General features: G+C 43.8%; 1 protein-coding gene across 1 annotated transcript in view; it reads left to right on the top strand.

The window, feature by feature from the left end:
- The first annotated feature begins 1,134 nt into the window (after nucleotides 1-1,134).
- The window catches only part of LOC140201810 (leucine zipper putative tumor suppressor 1-like), an 82,549-nt gene continuing 64,235 nt past the window's right edge, over nucleotides 1,135-19,448 (top strand). The window contains exon 1 of the mRNA XM_072266500.1: nucleotides 1,135-1,418. The gene's annotated coding sequence lies outside the window, so the exon portion shown is untranslated. The remainder of the gene's footprint in view (nucleotides 1,419-19,448) is intronic.

Here is a 19,448-nt window from a genome sequence, read left to right as displayed (position 1 = left end):
ATCTGTCCCATTCCTTTTCCAGTCCTGATGAAGGATCTTGGCCCAAAATGTCCACAGTTCGTTTCCCCGATCTGCTGAGTACCGCCAGTATTTTGAGCGCGTTGCTCTAGATTTCCAGTATCTGCAGAATTTCTTTTGTTCATAAGAAGGGCCTGTGCTTTGTGTTACCCGAATATATTTTGAATGAATAAAATTTATTTTTAATATAAAGAGCCAGCATGGAGCCTTCGGGCTGAACGGCATCGTCTTGTACAGTAACGAGTTTACGATTCTCGATCGGACACAGAATTGGCCTTGCTCCTCAGGACAGACAGCGAAAGCTAAACTATGCTGAACTTCTGTCCTAAAAAACAGGTAAGTCTGGGAGTAGAGAGCGAGGCTAAATTCAGAGAAGCCGCGCACATTCAGAGACATTAAAACTGGAGTAAATAACTCAGAAATATAAACCTAAAAACTTTTTTCTTCCCTTTGCCTTCCAGTTTGGTGTCTGTCATTACACTGGACCTGACGGTTTAGGATATGGGAGGCGAGTGGGGAAATTTAAAAGGCACTGCGAGATTGGGCAAAAATGACAGACTCGACTCCGCCACTGCTCTCCCGAATCTGCCGCACATCTCAGCCTCACCCGCGAACCCTGGATTTAAGCTTGAATGACAGAACGCCAGCGGGACCAACAAGTTTCCGTCACTACGTTGGCGTTAATGGGAGTTTGCCGTTCACAAATGAGTACCTCCTTTCTCTATAATCCAACAGCAGACAATTTGGTGTTTGGGATTATCCGAGGAACACGTTGTAGAAAGTTAAACCTGTTTAATTATTACTCGGGACAGCCGTTCAGAGTCAGACAGGCACGTCACTTTTTTAAAAAACTTTTAAGGCAGAAATTGGGACGAAACCAAAGGCAGAACTGGGGGAATGCCTGTCTGCAGAGGACTGTTTGGACCGCGCTTGTAAATGCTTTTTTTTCTGGATAGGTTCGTTCGGTGCAATGACGGAGAAATTGTCCTTTTAACTGAGAAAGCCTCTGCTCACTCCCAGAGCCAATCAGTGCCGTGTTTCTGCGGGACTGAATGTGTAATGAGAAGGGGTGGGGAAGTGGCTGGGCAGCCGTGAACCTGTCAGGCAGTCCGTGTGTCTGCGTAGGGCTGGCTTGTGTCCCCAGGAGATGGAAATCTCAGAGCGCAGGCAGCGAGGCAGACGGAGCGCCGGCAAACGCAGTTCAAGTCAGACGGGTAAAACAACAACTTTACCTCACTGTGACAAGATGTTGACCAACAGTAACAATGGAAGATGATGCGAGAGGTTTAATTCTGAACAAGGTGCGATAGGGTGACGTGATCCGTGCGGTGAATTGAAGAATTCGGCAAATTTTACACTTGGAGAAGGGGTTAACCACAAGAGGACTGTGGAAAAAAAAGGTATGGCAATGTACGCTGCCCTTTGTAAATGTCGCTGTCGCGCTCTGCCCTCCCAGAGGTGCTGGGATGGGGCATCCAAGTCCTCACCTCAGCTGCACAAGGAATGCGCAGAGAATTTTGCACGTGGATGTATTCTTGGTGAAAAGTTGAGAATTATGTTTATGTCAGTGAACAGCAGGGGAGAAAATGCACCAGTGAGTGACAGCTTCGGAACCCGCTGCCAAATGGTGTGGGAGAAAGGATGGCTTTCTAAAGGGGAGACGAGGGAAATCCAGACCAGCAGTGAAACGGCACCGAGAGGTCTAGTATGGATTCGCTGGGTAGAATGGCCTGCGCTGTAACAAAAGTTTATGATTTTATTCTTTAATGCACAGCTGAACAGCTTTGCTCCCCTCTGCTTGGTTTGACACTATTGTGTTATTCTTGTTGTGTGCTGTTACAGCGGGGCTGGTGTGTGCCTGTCCCAGCTTTTGCACCCGTCACTCATTCACTTTGTTTGACTTTGGATCAGTATACTTTTAGTGGTTTAGTTAGAGCTCTCTGTTGCAAAACTTGGTAAATAGCACGTAGCTTTAAAATGTCAATTCATTCCCAAACATTGAGAGATAACTTTTGTTTTTTAAGTTTATTTGCGAGTTAAACATCTTAAATTTAAGTGCCTAATGGAAAGATGAGAATGGATGAAATACACCAAGTTATTATTTAGCTTCATTGGAACCAAACTGCAACCAGCAAGAAAATGAGGTAGTATATGATGACATATATGTACTTTGATAATAAATTTACTTTGAACTTTGAAAATTATAGTCCAATTACAAGGGGTGACACATTTGCAAAAACAATTCTTTGCTCTGGTTTGGGATTTCTTTGCCCTTCTATGGAGAGATTTTAGTCAGATTTTACAGTTGAATACTGCCTCCCTATAACAGACAGCATTTCAAAATGTGTTGATGCATTCCTGATATGTCAGTTGTGGGTCAGATGTGTTGCAAGAAACCCATTCCAATTTTGTATTGCCCAGACAAAGGAGTACCTGCAACCTTTTCATTTTCAACTGCCGAAGTGGTTCACACTACCATGCAGGAGCAGGCTTGAAATTAATCTGAATTTAAGTGGATAATACAGGCAAGTCAAAGGCAAGATCAGTTGTTGGAATCTTGCCCTGTCTAACTCTTTCATTTTCAAATGGTGCATGCGGTAATCTCAGACTGCAAGGAACCAAAAAAAAACTATGGTGCAGGTAAATGTGCTACTATGTCAAAATATCATTGTCTGTGTTGTTCATGTAGCAGCTGGAGAGGGACCTTTGAATAAGTGAGACTCATGCTGTGTTCCATGTGTGCGCATCAGCTTGTATACTCCCAGGTACTGTGCTTGCAGCAAAGAAATTGCAGGAGAATTCATTTCCCCTTGAATGCAGATGAAAAAAATCTTGTCTCTCGGAAGTACCTTAGCTGTCGAGGTCAGAGAGAATGGGTCCCAGTGCTGGTAGGACCAATCCAAGAACTGAATGATTGATCACAAACTCAGAGGTTCATTGTCCAGAAACAAGCTCTTCAAGCCACCTTGTCCTTATTGAGCATCTTTCCTTATCAATACTAATCCCCAATTATCAGCACTTGGTCTGTAGTCTTTTATTATGTTAATTTGAGCACTCAGACTACTACCGAGCAGTCACCCAATTCCACAATCCGATCAGGCAGTGTGTTCCAGATTCTAAACACTCAGTGAAACATTTTTTCCATGTTCCCTCAGAACCTTTTGTCCCAAACTGATGTAAATTTACTATTTATCCCCCCCACCAAACCCATGTCTTTTTTGTATGCATCTCTTAGATTATGAAGACACACGGTCCTCTTTTATTGTCATTTAGTAATGCATGCATTAAGAAATGATACATTATTTCCTCCGGTGTGATATCACAAAACACAAGACAGACCAAGACTGAAAAAAACTGACAAAACCACATAATTATAACATATAGTTACAACAGTGCAACAATACCATAACTTGATGAAGAAGTCCATGAGCACAGTAAAGTTCAAAGTTTCTCAAATGTCCCACATCTCACGCAGACGGGAGAAGGAAGAAAAATTCTCCCTGCCATGCCGACCACAGTCTGACTCTGAGTCATCTGAAAACTTCGAGCTCTGATCAGCTCTCCAACACCGAGTACTGAGCGCCACCTCTGTCGGAAGGATTCGACCTCCTTCTCGGTCGCCCAAAGCAGGCAAGGCCGGGGATTTTGAGGCCTACCTTCCGAAAGATTCCGGACCACACAGTAACGACAGTAGCGAACGGGCATTTCAGAAATTTCTCCAGATGTTCCTCTGTGCTTTCACATCCATTCTCCATCAAATCAGAATTGTCCACGGCCCCTATTTAACAGATACGATATCATTTTTCACCAGAGGGCTGCACACGCGCAGGCGCGTCGCCATTTTCTCCTCCCGCCTGGTAGAGCTGATGTTCCCAACCTGGGCTCCACGTACCCCTCTGTTAATGGTGAGGCTCCATGGCATTAAAAATATTGGGAACCCCTGTGTACTTCCTGCCTTCTGTGTGCCTCAGTTTTGTGTTCTTCCATCAGACTCCCCCTTTGTCTCTTCCAAACACAGTCTCTCCTCAAGCCAAATGCTCCATTTCAGGCAACTAGTTGGCAAATCTCCTCTGTACACTCTCTAGTGGAGTCCTGTACTTTCTATAGCGTAGAACCATAGAAGACTACAGCACAGAAAACAGGGCATTCGGCCATTCGTGGTGACCAGAACTGCACACAATAATCCACTTCTGGCTATAACTATCATTCTATAAAAGGATAGTCACCCTGCTCTTACATTATTGTTTGACTAATGAAGTCAAGCAGCCCAAACACCACCTTCACTACCTTATGGCTACCTTCAGGATTCCTTGGAATTTCCAGTTCCTCAATGCACCTTAGGGCCCTACCAGTCTTTGTGTGGGATCCATTCAAATTGTTTGGGAACAGAAGATATGCCTGGAGAATTGCAGCTCAGACAAGCTATCATTTTTGGAACCTCCGTGGTTACAACAGCATTGGAGCTTTGCAGTTCTTGTGCAGAAGGAACTCCATGTTCTCTAAAGTAAATAAAATGGAAGTAGAGAGGAAAGGCAAAATAAAATTAGATTGTATTCATGCAGAAAGGCAAGAGGTCATATTGTTGGCAACAGGGTCAGATACATAATTAATTGAAAAACTAATTTTTGCTCCATAGAACATTTGATGTCTCAATTAACATTAATGGACAGATTGCACAACCATTTCAGCCCAGTGTCAGCCAGAGATTGCAGGTTTAGAACCTGTAACCAGAGGTCAGAAGAAAACATTGGCCAATTGTTCCTATCATCATCGTGGGTATCCCTCGAGGTCGAGGATGATGGTCTTCGTTCTGCTGGTCTACTTATGGGCTCTCAAGTGGCTTATGAGTCCAATCTTGGCTTTGAAAGTTCTTCCGCATTTAGGACAGGTAGTTCCAGATGGCAGATCGGGCTTTGATTGTTGCTGCCTCTCTTTCCATTTTCTTCTCTTTTCTTCTAATTCTGCACATCTGTTGGCTTCAAAAGTTGCTGTTCCTTCTCAGATGATGGCTTGCCAGAGTTTCCTGTCCTTGGCATTGTTCCTATACATTGTTCCTAAAGAGAGGTGCAGTATTGTAACTTCAATGTGCTCTTGGATCATGGACTGTAGGAAACTTTGAGCGCAGAGCAGCTGATCAATACATTCTGTCCAAATAATTAGATGTGCAGAATCCAACGATAATGCAAGCTAAGAAGAATTGTCAAGAATACCAAAGACTTCTAGCTGGCATTGCATGTATTGACAAGATAAATGGACAAATGGTAGGGACCTAAGGCAGGAGGTCCAACAGTGAGCGACATTGGTTGTTAAAGCTGTCACTGTGATGGGAATCAAGTGTCAGTCCAGGACAGTTAAAATGCACTCATTGTAAAAAGGTCAGTTTGTGAGATTGAAGTGAAGATTGTAAACGCAGAGCAGAGACAGCCAAGCAGTTTGTCTAGTAAAGACTCAAAAAGGGAAGTCTGTATAATAAAATGGTTGAGGAATACAAGGATCACACAGAAATTGCACCCAATGTTTAAGGTAAAGTTAACAACCAAGTTGATGTCATGAGAACTTACTGGCAACAGTGCAATTGCAAATGTGTTTTGGATGTATTTTGAAGATATTAAGACTAAGAGAATGTGTTGTCTTCCACAACAAGTGGTGGCCAAGCTATCAATTGTAGTAACTGATTGCATAAGCAAACTTCTGCCCAGAAGGGATTTGCAGATAGATTAGGGGGGGAAAAAAAGCATGTAGAAACGTTTTTGAAGGGATTGGACGTTTCAGGATTTGCGCGCTGATAGTGAGGGGCACAAAGCTCATGTACATCAAAGTGAATAAACAGAAACCTAGAGCAGAAAATGGATGAAGCTACAGGTGGACAAAAAGCCAAAAAAAAATCATAAGTTGCTGTGAACAGCACAAAAATTGATTGGGTGACACTTTCTCTGAAGTCCAAAGCAGATAGAGTAGCACAACCTTATGGGCACTACATTGGCTTCACCTGAGCCGTGGACAATGAGCTGTACCCTCTTCCTCAAGCTGCTTTATCATGTGGGGTCAAAGTGTTAAATGCAGTACTGCCTCATACACATACAGCAAGCGCAGGTAAAGATAGCAAAAGCTACCAATGATCAACTACCACGCTGGTTTGTATTGTGGCTTAGACTATCTTATGGTGTAGCCATCAGCAGAAATATTACAGGCAACTGTGGTAAAAGTCCAGCATGATGCCTGTACTTGGGCTGATGTTCTGACTTCAGAGAAGTAAAACCTTTGTAATTTAAGAGCAGTCTAATCTCAAGCAAAGCAAAACATGGCTGATATTCAAAACGGAAAATAAAACCCTACCGGAAGTAATCAGATTAGGCAGCATCTGTGTACAGGTCAGTGCTTTCATGCTTTAGGTCAAATGTCCTTGCATCAGAAGTAGAATAAGTTCAAAATCTATCATTAGGAGAAAGAAAACCGGGAGGAGAGGAGAGAACAATGGGAACATCATAAGTGGTAGTGCTGCCTTCTAAGGGAGGCCATTGGTACCGGTTGGCCTGCTGAAGGAGAAAGATGCAAACAAAGATGTGAAGAAAAAAATATGCAACCAAGTCTGACTCCACAGCTGTAGACTCACTTTTGGGGACTCTGCAGCTCGTGTTCTAAGTATTATATATTTACTTTTTAAAAAGAAAACTATTTACACAATTTGTCCTCTTTTGTGCATTGGACGTTTGACAGTCTTTGTGAGTGGCTTTTTCGTGAACTCTATCGTGTTTCTTTGCTTTAAATCTCAAGGTTGTATATTAGATTAGATTAGATTATGAGGACACATAGTCCTCTTTTATTGTCATTTAGTAACGCATGCATTAAGAAATGATACAATTTGTTCCTCCAGAATGATATCACAGAACACAAAACAAACCAAGACAAAAAAAAACTTGACAAAAACCACATAATTATAACATATAGCTACACCAGTGCAAAGCAATACCATAATTTGATGAAGAACAGACCATGGGCACGGTAAAAAAAAATCTCGAAGTCTCTCGGAAGTCCCACCATCTCACGCAGACGGTTGAAGGGAGAAACTCTCCCTGCCATGAGCTTCCAGCGCTGCAAACTTGCCGACTGACTCTGAGTCCATCCGAAAACTTCGAACCTCCAACCAGCCCTCCGACACCGAGCACCATCTCTGCCGAGCGCATCGACCCCGGCAATAGGCAAAGCCGAGGATTTGGGGCCTTCCCCTCCGGAGATTCTCGATCGCACAGTAGCAGCGGCAGCGAAGCAGGCATTTCAGAAGTTTCTCCAGATGTGCCTCCGTGCTTCTCACGTCTGTCTCCATCAAATCAGGATTGTTCACGGCCCCTACTTAACAAATACGATATCAGTTCGGAGCGGCCGCATGCGCTGTGTCGCGCCGCCATCTTCATATGGTATACATACATTGAAAATAAATTTGAAATTTGAACTTTATAATACTAAAAAGTCAGGCAGCATTTGTGGAGAGAAACTGAGTTAATGTTTCATGGCTTTTGTCAGAAGTTTGTTTTGATCCAAAAATATTAGATGCTCTCCTCTTCACAGATGCTGCCTGGCCTGCTGTGCACTTCCGGCACCTTTCACTTTGGAAATGCAAAGAACTTCTTCAGCAAAAGTGATTTACCTGAACTTGAAAGTCAATTTGCATCATCTGCAGTCAGTTACGAGCAAAGTCAGAAAATAGGAAAATACTCTGGAGCCTTGATAGTTTCCAGGAAAGATCTGGTCCAAGTGAAGTTTTTTGGTGGACTTTATGATGGTATCAATATCACTTCAACTCTGAAAGGATGGGCTACAGGAGGATAACCAGCGAGCAGGACAAGGCAACAATGTGCAATTGTTGGGAAATTCCAACACCAATTGTATTGTAAAACTGACCTTCAGCAGTGAAATGTCATAGACATTGAGAAGCCCATTGCTTGGGCATAACACACAAACCACAGGTGAATGGACTGTGTCCAGGCAGGGATGGAGTCAGTGGTTATATTTGGAGTTGTAAAGTTTCACTGGTTCCTGCCAGGGTGTCCACTCCAAAATCCACAATCAGTAACAGTTGGCCATTCTTGGGCTTGGCAACCTCAGGAATGTGGAGATGAGCGATTGGTATGATTGCAATGAATATAATAAATACAGGGTAAATATCACGGGATGCTTTTCCGATCTGCTTTTGCAGAAAGCTCAGTGGGGAAGGTGAAAGTGCACAGCAAAAGACAACACAAGAAACAAGTTGGTAAAGAGCAAGTATTGACACGAAGCACTTGGAGAATTTGAGCTACAAAACACTTAGACAGAATTACAGATATACAGGTGATTAAAGAGTGTTGGGTTCAGTCCAATGGGAAGCACAGGTGCAAGAGAGGCAGTTGAAACAAACTCAGGGTTATGATGTGCCAGAAAGTCGGTCTCATAATGAAATTTTTGTATAAAGACATCCATGCAGATCAGAGATAAGAAAATTGGATATTGAAGCAATTGTGGACATCAGAATTTAGCAAACAGAAAAGTTGGCAAGTTTTCAAATAGGCTCATATAGTTTACTAGATCCCAGTGCACGATACCCAAAGCAAAGTAGAGAATGTTGCTCTTGCAATTACTACATCCAAAGGCCGGAGAAGAGCCAAGACAGCATTAGTCTAAAGAAGTCACAACTCTGGCAATTTCCCTCAGTCTTCAGTTCAATAAAGGTTGCCAGTGCAGTTACAATGGTGATTGCTTTGATTAAACTTATAAAATCTGTATGTTTTTGTATCAAATTCCTCCAGCATTTTGTGTTTTCCTTTCGACTTCCAGCATCTGCAGAATCTCATGTTTAAAACTTGTCAAATTTTTTCTTTCTTTTACAAGGCATGGGCACTACATGGTCACGAGAAACTATTAGATCACCTATGTATTGCTCATGTAAATACTTGGAAAACTCTTTCAGGTAACTTCACTCAGCCCATCACTGAACCGTTCCCACATCCTGTGGACTTACTTTCAAGGACTGTCTTATGTTCTTGATATTTATTGCTTTTTTTTTGGATTTGCACCGTTTGTTGTCTTTTGCACATTCGTGCCCAACTGGGGGGCGGTCTTTAATTGATTCCATTCTGTTTCTTGTACTTACTGTGAATGCCTGCAAGAAAATGGATCTCAGGGTTGTATATGGTGACATGCATGTGCTTTGATAGTAAATTTACTTTGAAAGCAACTGGTTTGAGCTGTTGGCCCCTCAGTCTGTACACAACACTGTACAGCAATACAACGGAAACCAGCTGGAGGACAAGCCTTAACTTCTGTTTGTATCATTCCTTTCATAAATACAATATACGTCTGAAGTGAAGTCTTGTGTTACACAAACAAAATTGATCAGCAGTTAAGATAAAACTGGGTAGATATAAAAGGAGAACGAGTCATAAGGAGAGATTGGAAAGATTGGGTCTGTTTTTTTTTCCTGGAGTGAAAGAGATATACAAGGGTAGATAATCAGATTTGTTTTCCTGTGGTAAAGGCATCAAAAACAAGAGGGCATACTGTAGGTTTAACAGGAAATAAGGAAATTTGGCCTGTCCCCTAAAACCCTCACTAATTTTTATAGATGCACTGTAGAAAACATTCTTCTGGGGGGCATCACAACTGGTATGGAAGTTGTCCTCTCCAAGACCGAAAGAAGCTGCAGAAGATCGTGAACACAGCGCAGCACATCACACAAACCAATCTTCCATCCGTGGACTCACTTTACACCGCACGCTGTCGGAGCAGTGCTGCCAGGATAATCAAGGACACGACCCACCCAGCCAACACACTTTTCGTCCCTCTTCCCTCTGGGAGAAGGCTCAGGAGCTTGAAGACTCGTAGGCCAGATTTGGGAACAGCTTCTTTCCAACTGTGATAAGACTGCTGAACGGGTCCTGACCCGGACCTGGGCCATACCCTCCAAATATCCGGACCTGCCTCTCGGTATTTTTGCACTACCTTACTTTCCCTTTTCTATTTTCTATTTATGATTTATAATTTAAATTTTTAATATTTACTATCAATTTGTACTGCAGGGAGCTTGAAGAGCAGAATCAAATATCGCTGTGATGATTGTACGCTCTAGTATCAATTGTTTGGCGACAATAAAGTACAAAGTATAAATAAACTAGTTTTGAAAGAGAAATATTTAATTAAAAGGTTGTTTTTTGAACTGTGCTGCCAGAGCTGGTGGTAGAATCAAATACAATCACTAGGTTTAAAATATATCTAGATAGATGATTGAATAAGCAAGGCGTAGAAGGATACAGACCTGATGCAGTGTTCAAAAAGATCAGCGTTGATGTGATGTGTTGAAGGGCCAATTTCCACAACGACTTGTGCTGAGGCAAAAAGTTCAGTCCCTTGTAAAATGTCAGGCCTGATGCATGACAATTCCAGAAACCCCAAGGTTTGGGTATAGTCAGGATTACTCTAGGTAATTTACCTCACTGGCATTGTTGGTGCTTTGCCCTGTTAAGAATTCACTGCCTGTAGTTTACCACAGCTTTGGGTCAAGTTCCTACTGGAGACATTCCAGTTTTATGCAGTTGTTCAGGCTGAACTTGAGCTGACTGAAGGTGACAACCCTTGTCATGCCCTGGCACCACATTAAAGGTGAACCACTGCTCATGTTGGTGAGCTCAGAGCCTTGTGGTAGCCCAGGATGAAGATCTCACTGCTAGGCAGAAGTGATGTCCAATGTCACCTTTCTATCAGTAATGTTTGTGGGAAGGCAGATCTCACATGTATATTCTCAGTACCTGACCATCACATGTGTAGCCAAACTCTTGATACATGTGGCAGTAATAAACCAATACCAAATACAGTGTGGGCACGTGGCCCAGTTTTTAAGGCATTCAACTAGCAATTTGAAGATCGTTAGTTCGAGCCTTGGCTGAGGCAGCGTGTTGTGTCCTTGAGCAAGACACTTAACCACACATTGCTCTGCGACGACACTGGTACCAAGCTGTATGGGTCCTAATGCCCTTCCCTTGGACACATCAGTGTCGTGGAGAGGGGAGACTTGCAGCATGGGCAATTGCCGGTCTTCCATACAACCTCGTCCAGGCCTGCGCCCTGGAGCGTGAAGACTTTCCAGGCGCAGATCCATGGTCTCACAAGACTAAGGGATGCCTTTAACCAAATACGGGTGTCCCCTGCTTTTCGAACGTTCGCTTTAGAAACCTCACTGTTATGAAAGACCTACATTAGTACCCTGTTTTCGCTTTCAGAAGGTGTTTTCACCGTTACGAAAAAAATCAGTGCGCGCCCCGAGCAACCGCTCTCCCCCAGATTCGAACGGCATTGCTTAAACACGTGCCTGTGAGCAGCCGTTTGCAAGATAAGTTCTAAGGTATTGGAAAAGCCTAAAAGAGCTCGTAAGGGTGTTACACTTAGCGTAAAACTAGACATAATTAAGTGTTTCAATCGTGGTGAATGAAGTAAGGACAACGTGAGTTTGGCTTGTGGAAGCTGACGAAGATGATGTTGTGGAGGTTTTGGCATCCCATGACCAAGAACTGATAGATGAAGAGCTGATGCAATTGTAAGAGGAAAGGATAACTATCTAAACTGAATGTAGTAGCGAAAGTGAAGCAATTGCTTGAGATTTTTGCTGCAATGATAAAGTACGACTTCAATTTTGAAAGGTTACGTCGGTTTAGGGAATATTTGCAGGATGGTTTGAGTGCTTACAAAGAACTGTATGATAGAAAAATGCGTGAGGCTCAACAGTCAAGCAAGCCTTCCACATCAGCCACAGCAGACGACGAACCTCGACCTTCACCATTGACGTGGGCAGTCATAGGAGAAGATGAGCTGCCTGCTCTAATGGAAACAGATGACACCCCAGTGTCCCACCACCCCAACCCCTGGGCCATGGACTGATACTGATTCACGGAGAATGCAGCAGTAGCCGGAAGACACACAGCACATCTTTAAGAAAAAAGCCAAAATAAACATGCTAATTAATTAGGTGTCGCCCGACACGTGCCCATTGCATCACCTCTGATCTGGGCTGACAATTACGTGTCAGGTGGCACCTAATTAATTAGCATGTTTATTTTGGCTATTTTCTTAAAGATATGCTGTGTGCCTCCCGGCTACCGCTGCATTCCTGCATGCTTCGCGGATTGGTATCGGTCGGTGGCCCGTAGGGTGGGGGCCACTGCACCAGCCAAACTCCAACGACTCAGTCTAACACACCACCATCAGTGTGCTCCGTGCTTTCCCAAATCCGGTAAGTGATACTACACTGTACATTCATTATTTCTACTTTATATCGGCTGTGTATCTTTACGTGTTATTTGGTATGATTTGGCAGCTTCATGGCTTAAAGGTTACTGGAGAGAGTGTTTTTGCCAACACCCCTTGTGTGAGATTTTCTGCCCAGAGCGCCTGCGTGAGATTTTTGCTTCGGAGAACAGTGCCGGCAATGATTGTGGAAAAGTATTTCTATTTTATATAGGCTGTGTATTTATCATATCATTCCTGCTTTTACTATATGTTACTGTTATTTTAGGTTTTATGTGTTATTTGGCATCATTTGGTAGGTTATTGTTGGGTCTGCGAATGCTCACAAAATTTTCCCATATAAATAAATGGTAATTGCTTCTTCGCTCTACAGCATTTTGGCTTATGAACCGTTTCATAGGAACATAGAAACATAGAAAATAGGAGGAGTAGGCCATTCAGCCCTTCAAGCCTGCACTGCCATTCAGTATGATCATGGCTGACCATCCAACTCAGAACCCTGTACCTGCCTTCCCTCCATACCCCCGATCCCTTTAGCCACAAGGGCCTTATCTAACTCCCTTTTAAATATAGCCAATGAACGCTCTACCTTCGGATGGCGGGGGAAACCTGTACAGTGAAAACCCGGTCTTAGATACTATTCATACTCTTTGCACCCATTAAAGATCAGTGTTATTACTGAATAACCCTGGTAATTCTCTACCCCAGAGGGTTGTGGAGGCAACATTGCTGCAGGCAAGTACATTTTTGGAAGGTCCTGGATTTCAGAGTCGTTGGGAACTGCAGCAGAAGATGCTGATTCCTGGGGTAGATTAGTCATGACCATAATCGAATGCAAGGGGAAGCTTTGAGTAGCTACTCCTGTTTTTAAATAAACATCAGGGTGAACCCACCCTTGAGTGGGCACAGCTACTTACAAGGACCTCTACGGCGAGGAACCCTTGGCCATTTTACTCTGGATACAACTCAGCATCAGAAATGCGCACAGTTTAGGACATCATCCAAGCCCCACCCACCCTCCGTCATCCACTCAAGTTATGCTATTTCCCTGAATATGAGAAAGAAGATGTACTAAGAAAGCAGTCTGGCCAAAGGTACAGATGACTTCACATAACTTATTAGCCAGTTTTCAAACAAAGGAACTATCAAAGTTCAAAGCTCAAAAAGTATGTTTATTATCAAAGTACACACATGTCATCATATATTATTGTGAGATTCATTTTTTGCAGGCATTCACAGTAGAACAGAATGAGTGAAAAAAATACAAAGACTGAACAAGGATCAATGTGCAAAAGTCAATCTGTGCAAATATAAATAATATTGAAAATATGAGTTGTGAAGTCCTTGAAAATGAGTCTATAGGTTGAGGTGAGTGAAGTTATCCACACTGGTTCAAGATCTTGATGGTTGAAGAGTAATAACTGTTCCTGAGCCTGGACAGTAACATAACCTAGTGCTCTCCACAGATCCTGTATAACCTGCTGAGCGTTTCCAGTATTCTCTAATTTAACTAGTTGGACCTTCTGTTGGTTCAGACAAGACAAGCAGGAATTCTGCTTGGACTTTAAGACATTTGTAACTTTACTAGATCGAACTTCGTTGATTTACACGTAAACGGCTACATGGGAGTGAGAAAAAAAACATTGCTTCACACATTAGATACTCAGTTCAAAGGGCAGAGATAGCTGGTAAGTTTGACTGAGTTGCAAAAAAAAATCTGTCTGAGCCGGCCAGAGTTACAGCGGGGCTGTCCACTTGATGTTTATTTCAGGACATCAGGGGAAAAAAAGAGAATTTGTTCCAGCTTGTGTTTCAGCGTTTCAGCAGCTGCCTGCAGAACTCAGTGATGATACCCAACACCACAGGGTGTTGGCTGTGGGTCACATCGTCCCAGACAGATTCTGGGCAGAAACTGTTTGAAATTCCGTGGGCCAGCAATGTGTTAATGGTGCAGTGAGCAATGGGTGAGGTGGGGTGGGGTGGGGGGAATATTTGTTCCAGTACCATTGCTGCAGGATCCGACAGTGTGGGAGGACCAAGGGGAGGTGTTCTTCTGAACAAGCTGGTCTGCAAAGCTGAAGGAGGGAAACAGCCAAGTCAAGGGTGTGGTGGTCAGTGGACGAGGGGCCAGGACATCAGCTGGAGTTCAAGGAGTGTGGGACAGGGAAGAAAACAGGAATGAGAGCAGTAGGCTTGCAGTGAGTGGGGGGGAGGTGGTGGGACATGTCTAGGTTGTCCCAAGGAACAGTAAGGGAAATATTCTACCTTCAGATCGTGGGGTGATTCATGGAGGAAGAGGTGTTATGGCAGGCTGTTTACAAGGACTAAATATTTCCCTGAGAACATTCCTTCAAGTTCAAATTCTAACAGACATCGCAAGGACAGTCTCCTTCAAGTGGCAGTGAAGCCCATGAACTCTGCAAAGGGCCATTTCTCCAGGAATACCACTCAGTCAGCTCCAAGACCTTTTATTGTATCTGGAGAGTGAAAATAGAAAAGTTATTTCATTTTTCTATTTAAACATACAGTATAAAAAATGCAATTGTGACACTTCAGTCATTTGGAGCAACGCACACAATACTGGAGGGACTCAGCAGATCAGGCAGCGTCTATGGAAATGAATACATCGTCAATTTTTTCAGGCTGAGACCATTCTTCAAGACTGAGAAGGAAGGGGGAAGATGCCAGAATAAAAAGGTGTGTGTGTTTGGGGGGGGGGGGAATGAGGGGAATGAGGCGAGGTGAAAGGTGAAAGATGAAGCCAGGTGGGTGGGAAAGGTTATGAGCTGGTGAAGAGGGATTCTAATAGGAGAGGAGAGTGGACCATAGGAGAATGGGAAGGAAAAGGGGACACGGGGTGGGCAAGTGAGAAGTAGTAAAAGGTCAGAGTGAGGAATGGGGTGGGGGGATGGATTTGTTCAATCATTGTTTCAGATTTTATTCTGGATTTTAAAAAATAATTCTTAACTTTTCCCAAATGACAGTTGGAATTGGAAGGTTACCTTGAGGAAGAGCAGCATGTGAACATTTGAGGGTGTCTCCCACATCTTCCAGAAGAAATTCACTGAGATAGCTTACACCAAACCCAAAATAACTCTGGAGTGTAACGTGACAGTCCAGGATCGAGGTTAAGGTTTGCAACATTCAAGAGCCACAATGGAAGGACTGAAATAGCTCAACCACATGGCAGGAACAGAGCCAAATATCACTTCTGTTAAAAATGTGTTGGCAATCCAAAGGGAAGTTATTTAGTGTCCAGGCAATGTTAACCAACAGGTCAGAGAGTACACGCTTCATAATGTTTGATTTCAAAATATTCCATAGGACCAACTTATTCCATATTCCTTTTAAAGATGGTGATGCAGATCAAAGTGAATGGACTTCAAGAGCAAGGTTGGAGTCAGTCACAAGGAGAAGGGAGTCCTTGAGAGACACAGAGTTATGTCCGTCAATGACAATAATTTTTAACGTGATAAAATGTCCAAAATCTTATCAGGAAATTACAAAATATTTCAGAGCAATTAATACCAGAACTTTGGCCAAAGAAGAAGATTTCAGGGAGGAGAAAAACAGGAAGTGGGGTGAGGGGGTGGGGAATTCACAACCACTGATGGTAGAGGGATTAAAATCCAGGGATGTGCAAAAGAACCAAAATGGAATGTAGGGATCTTGGGCTCTAGGGCTGAAGTAGGGCGGTTGAACTTGGACTTGAGAACACCAGACCCTTTAGTGGTAGAGGGCATCTCCACTGGCTGCCATCAGTATAAGACATTCACAGGTAACAGTGAGCTGAAACCCCCATGGAGACCTTCAGCCAAAGGGTTGATGTTCCAACAGTTTAGATATCAGTAAACGGAGATGACAGACACCGCCTTGATAGGTGTCCAGTGAAGATTTGCCAATGACAAGATGCCCAAGAATATGATAAATTCTGAACTCAATTGAAGAAATAAAGGTGATCACTTTTGGGGTAAATTAGTCAGTGGGAGTTAGAAAAACCAGAATGTAACAGATTGCAGAAGGGTTGAAGAGCAGTGAAGGATTTTAACTTTCCCAATATCGACTGGTGTGGCTTTAGTGTAAGGGGCTTAGGATGGGTGGAATTTGTAAAATGCACACTGTGGTTTTTGTAAAAGCAGCACATAGCAAGCCCTTCAAGGGAGGGGTCTGTACATGACATTATCTTAGGGAATGAGAGTGGGCGAGTGTTAGAAATGACTGTTCAGGAACCATATGAGGGCAGTGACAATAATTCAGTCAGCTTTGAGGTATTCATGGGTAAAGGACATGGTGGGCCCTTCAGATAGGGCCATAACTGTGGGTTGGGAGCGGTGGGGGAGAGACGTGAATTTCAATAGTACAAAATGGATCTGGAAGTAGATTGGGAGCAGCTGATAGATGGGAAAAGCACCCCCCCCCCAAAAAAAAAGAAAAATAAGGAGGCTGTCAAGGATAGATTGCAAGAGTTCAGAGTTAATATGTCCCTGTAAGGCTAGGGAGCAAAGGTGATAAGACTTGATAACTTTGGTTAACAAAGGATCCCCCAGTAGCCACCCACTTCAACTCTGCTTCCCATTCAGATATGTCCATACATGGCCTCCTCTACTGCCAGGATGAGGCTAAACTCAGGATGGAGAAGCAACACCTCATATACCATCTAGGTAGTCTCCAGCCCCTTGGTATGACCATAGAATTCTCCAACTTCCAGTAATTCCCTCCCCCTCCCTTCTCCTATCCCTATTTCACTCTGCTCCCTTCCCCAGCTGCCTACCACCTCCCTCATGGTCCCGCCTCCTTCTACTGCCCATTGTGTTTTCCCCTATTCCTTCTTCACCTTTCCTGCCTATCCCCTCCCCCACCCCTTTATCTTTCCCCTCACTGGTTTTTCACCTGGAACCTACCAGCCTTCTCCTTCCCACCCTCCCCCCACCTTCTTTATAGGGCTCCTGCCCCCTCCCTCTACAGTCCTGACGAAGGGTTCCGGCCCGAAATGTCGAACGACCTTTTCCACGGATGCTGCCCGACCTGCTGAGTTTCTCCAGCGTGTTGTGAGTGTAACAAAGGATTGCAAAAGTTTGATCAGAGCAGTGTACATATCAGCTAATGAAATAGTTATTGAATGAGTCCCTTGAGCTTTACAGAGGATACAAGAAACAGCTAAAAATTAAGAGGGCAAAAAAGTGACCTTCCTCAAAGCAGCAACCAGACAATATGCTAAGACCCAATGTCATAAACATTGAATTCAGACAACCCATGCCCAGAGTTCCTTTCTTTCTTCTCTTGATCCACCTAGATTCTCCGACACAAATATCTCCTCTTTACATACTGAACTCCATTGGCTTCTAAGCCACTCCCTTCCCTGCCTGGTCTGGCTATCACCTGCGCATTCTACCCAGTCACCTTGCCTGTCTGCTCCCCCCTCCCCGCAGTTCCCTTTCCCACCACTGCTCCCTAATTTGATTCCACAACACCTTCCTTACCAGACTCCATAATCTGCAGCCCTGACTCCTCCCATCAGCTCCATCCCTCCCGATTCCATCTACCCTTCAACTCCCTCCTCACTGGGATCACCTATCACTCGCCAGCTCCTGCCTCACTCCTCCCCTCACCTCTTTGCACTTTAAGCTCTGTCCTGATGCAGGGTCTCACCTGGAACATTGACCATTCCTTCTCTGCATCTACAGGTGCACTGAGTTCCTCGAGCAGATTGTTTGTGTCAGCATCTTCGTGAATACCTTCAGCACCCTCTTTACACCTGTCCGTAATACAGTGGCCTGAACTGCACCTAGATGGGTCTAACTAAAATTTTTAAAACAGCTACAACACAATTTTCCCCATTTTCAGACTCGACGCTCTGACTGATGAAGGCAAGTAAATTGTATGTTTTTAACCACTTGAGTTGCCACTATCAGGGAGCTAAGGACTTAAGCCACAAGATCCCTCTGTACGTTGACGTCTTCAATTATTGTTTGACCACTGCCGTTTACTGTACACCAGCTCAGCAATAATAGGTGCACAGCGGGGTGGAGGGACTGAACCCAAGCATCCCTCCATTACACACACTGTCCCTTCAGTACATAGGCAGAGTAGGTTTACAACGTTCCACTGCTGCCTTCTCTATAGCTTGGCTGTACAGCAGAATGAACTAATGCGTGAATAGAGTGTATGAGGATAGACAATTGGATGCCAGCCAACAGATTCAGTCCTTTGGAAAGTGGGAGAAAGGCAGATGAGTCTGTGCTGGCAAATCCCAACTTCAGTTCCACAGTAGCTTAGTGGTTAGCACAATGCTTTACAGACATCCCACCTCTCCCGGAAGTTCCAGGAGTCTCCCGCATATGAATAGTGGCTCCCTGATGCCCGCAAATTATATACAATATCACGGAAATCAATTTTTTTGAGAGCGAGCGAGAGAAAGCGCGAGAGAGAAAGCGAGAGAGCGCGCCATGGCAGAGTATTCCAAAAAAATATAAAACGTATGTCACCCCAGACTACACTAAAGTGTACCACTGCCTAATAGGGGTCAAAAATAATAAGTGTTGCTCACTGCACTGTTTGCAACAATGACTTTTCTATTGCCCATGGTGGGTTAAGACTGTAAAAGACATGTTGAGGTGAGTTTAACAGGTGTCATTCATTCATTAGCATAGCTAACATTATTTAAGCTAGCTGCTAAGGAGCTACTCTATTGCAGACCTCCCACCTCTCCCGGAAGTCTCCCGCAAATTGATGGTGCTACCTCTCTGAAATGAGTTTTTGCGGGGTGGGATGTCTGGCTTTACAGTGCAGGCAACCCGTGTTCAGTTCCCATCGCTGCCTGTAAGGAGTTTGTACGTTCTCCCTGTGACTGCATGGGTTTCCTCCGGGTGCTCCAGTTTCCTCCCACAGTCCAAAGACCTGTTGGTTGGTAGGTTAATTAGTCATTGTAAATTGTTCCATGATTAGGCTAGAATTAAATTGGGGGATTGCTGGGCAGTGTGCCTTGGAGTGCCAGAAGGAGCTATCTCCATAAATAAATAACCCTTCCTTGCCCATACCCTTACCCATCTGTGGATTCGTCTGCCCAACCAAAAAAAAACATAAACAAGAGAGAATCTGTAGACGATGGAAATCCAAGCAACATACACAAAATGCCTGAGAAACTCAGCAGGTCAGGCAGC

The sequence above is a fragment of the Mobula birostris genome, chromosome 8 (assembly GCF_030028105.1).
Source record: "Mobula birostris isolate sMobBir1 chromosome 8, sMobBir1.hap1, whole genome shotgun sequence".
Taxonomy (NCBI): domain Eukaryota; kingdom Metazoa; phylum Chordata; class Chondrichthyes; order Myliobatiformes; family Myliobatidae; genus Mobula; species Mobula birostris.
The sequence above is the reverse complement of the archived record's forward strand: the minus strand, read 5'-3'. Positions and strand labels throughout refer to the sequence as shown.